This window comes from Colobus angolensis, unplaced genomic scaffold (assembly GCF_000951035.1).
Source record: "Colobus angolensis palliatus isolate OR3802 unplaced genomic scaffold, Cang.pa_1.0 Scaffold32, whole genome shotgun sequence".
Classification (NCBI taxonomy): Eukaryota; Metazoa; Chordata; class Mammalia; order Primates; family Cercopithecidae; genus Colobus; species Colobus angolensis.
In genome coordinates, this window is record NW_012116488.1 from 5,973,388 (window position 1) to 5,976,343 (window position 2,956).

At 44.3% G+C, this 2,956-nt stretch overlaps 1 pseudogene; it reads left to right on the top strand.

Moving 5' to 3' along the window:
* The first annotated feature begins 1,284 nt into the window (after positions 1-1,284).
* On the top strand, positions 1,285-2,083 carry LOC105518551 (annotated as a pseudogene).
* Positions 2,084-2,956: the final 873 nt, after the last annotated feature.

The window sequence follows — 2,956 nt, forward strand, 5'->3', positions numbered from 1 at the left end:
CAGCCTGGGCAACGCAGCAAGACCCTGTCACTTAAATAAATAAATAAATAAATAAATAAAAGCTGGGCATGGGGGTGTGTGCCTGTAGTAGCAGCTACTTGGGAGGCAAAGGTGGGAGTTTAAGGCTGTAGAGAGTCATGACTGAGCCACTGCACTCTAGCCTGAGCAAAGGAATGAGACTCTGAAAAATAATAAAAATAAAAAACAAAAAAGAAATTTAAAAATAATATTTTAAAACCCTGAAATTAAAAACTCAATGGATGGTTTAAATAGCAGATTATATACAGCAGAGGAGGGGGATGGAAAGAGACAGTGAGAAGGAGATAAGCAGAATAAAGAACAGAGAGAGAAACATGTAAAACACAGAGAAACAGTTAAGAGACATAGAAGATATAGTGAAATGGACTAACATGGGGGTCCCCAACCCCTGGCCACAAACTAGTATCAGTCCGTGGCCTGTCAGGAACCAGGCCGCACAGCAGGAGGTGAGTGGCAAATGAGCGAGCATTACCGCCTGCAATCTGCCTCCTGTCAGATGAGCTGCAGCATTAGATTCTCATAGAAGCGTGAACCCTACTGTGAACCGTGCATGCAAGGATCTAGGTTGTGCACTCCTTATGACAAGCTAATGCCTGATGATCTGAGGTGGAACAGTTTTATCCCGAAACCACCCCCTTACCTCCCATGGAAAAATTTTCTTTCATAAAACCAGTCCCTGGTGCCAAAAAAGTTGGGAACCGATGGTCTCACATATATCATTGTAGCCCTAGAAGGAAAGGTAAGAGAAAATGTGGCAGAAGAAATAACTGAAGTACTAATGGCTGATGATTTCCAAAACCAATGGAAGACATGAAGCCACAAATTCAAGAATCCCTAAAAACTCTAATTATAAATAAAAAGAAATCCATACTAGGGACAGTAAAGAAAAATTGCTGAAAACCAAAGACAGAGAGAACTTTAAAAACAGCCAGCGAAAAAGACTACTTTCAAAGGAACAACAGACTGACAAGTGACTTCTCAACAGAAACTAAGTCATAGATAATGAAATAGCTTTTTTTTTTTTTTTTTTTTTTGAGACGGAGTCTCGCTCTGTCGCCCAGGCTGGAGTGCAGTGACCAGATCTCAGCTCACTTCAAGCTCCGCCTCCCGGGTTCACGCCATTCTCCTGCCTCAGCCTCCCGAGTAGCTGGGATGAAATAGCTTTAAAATGCTAAAAGAGTTCTCCAAGAAAACACCAAATGGCAAATGAGACCAGTGCAGTGGCAGGGCCTAGAGGCCCCAAAAATGGGAGGCCACAGCAGTGGCATCCAGGGTGAAGGCTGCGGCCATGGAGCTGGTGGTGGCAAGGCCAAGGCCAAGGAGTAGCTCCCCATCATCAAACTGGGCAGCATAGTCAAGGACATGAAGATCAAGTCCCTGAAGCTCTATCTCTTCTCCCTGCCCATCAAGGAGGCTAAGATCATTGCCTTTTTCCTTGGGGCATCCCTCAAAGATGAGTTTAAGATTATGCCAGTAAAAATGCAGACTTGCACTGGCCAGTGGTCCACGTTCAAGGCACTTGTTGCCATTGGGGACTAAAATAGCCATGCTGGTATGGGTGTTAAATGCTCCAAGTCGGTAGCTACTACCATCCAAGGAGTCATCATCTTTGCCAAGCTCTCCACTGTCCCCATGCAGAGAGGCATCTCGGGAGACAACACTGGCAAGCCCCACAGCATTTCTTGCAAGGTGACAGACCACTGCAGCTCTGTGCTGGTACACCTCATCTCCACCCAGAAACAATGGTTTCATCTTGATCTCTGTGCCCAAAAAGCTGCCGATGATGGCTGGCATTAAGGACTGTCACACCTCAGTCAGGGGCTGCACTGCCACCCTGGGCAACTTCACCAAGGCCACTGTTAATGTCATCTGTAAGACTTCACAGCTATCTGACCCTCAACCTCTGGAAGGAGACCGTATTCACCAAGTCTACCTATTAGGAAACTAGGAATTCACGGACCAGAGTCTCCACTGCAGAGAACCCAGAACCCAGGCTCCAGCTCTAGCTACTATACAATTAAGGATTTTTATACAAGAAAAATAAAGTGAATTAACTTTTTAAAATGCTAAAAGAAAACAATGGCAAACCAAGAGTTCTATAACCAATAAAAAGACACTTCACAAATGGAAAAAAAGTTCTAAAATTAGATGTGGTAATGGTTGCATAACTGAATATTCTAAAAACCACTAAACCATAGGCTTTATTTTATTTATTTACTTATTTTTTGAGACGGAGTCTCGCTCTGTCACCCAGGCTGGAGTGCAGTAGCATGATCTCAGCTCACGGCCAGCTCTGCCTCCCGGGTTCACGCCATTCTCCTGCCTCAGCCTCCAGAGTAGCTGGGACTACAGGTGCCTGCCACCACACCCAGCTAATTTTTTGTATTTTTAGGAGAGGGGGGTTTCACCGTGTTAGACAGCATGGTCTTGATCTCCTGACCTCGTGATCCACCCGCCTCAGCCTCCCAAAGTGCTGGGATTACAGGCGTGAGCCACCGTGCCCGGCCAACCATAGGCTTTAAATGGGTAAATTTCAAGGTATGCGAATTATATCTTAATAAAACTTAAAGAAAACAGTGAAGAATAAATAATGATGTTTTTAGACAAACACTAAGAATTTGTTGCCAGACCTGCACTGAAGAATACTAAAGAGTATTCTTCGGGCAGAAAGAAAACAACTCCAAAGGGAAAACTGGAAGATGACAAAGGTGGTACAACAGAGTAATGGGGAAAAGATTATCTTTTTAATAAATGGTGCTGAAAAAAATGGTATTAAGTAAAAATAAAATTTAACATAACCACATTATGTTACACAAAAATGAATTCCAGGCCGGGCGCGGTGGCTCAAGCCTGTAATCCCAGCACTTTGGGAGGCCGAGACGGGCGGATCACGAGGTCAGGAGATCGAGACCATCCT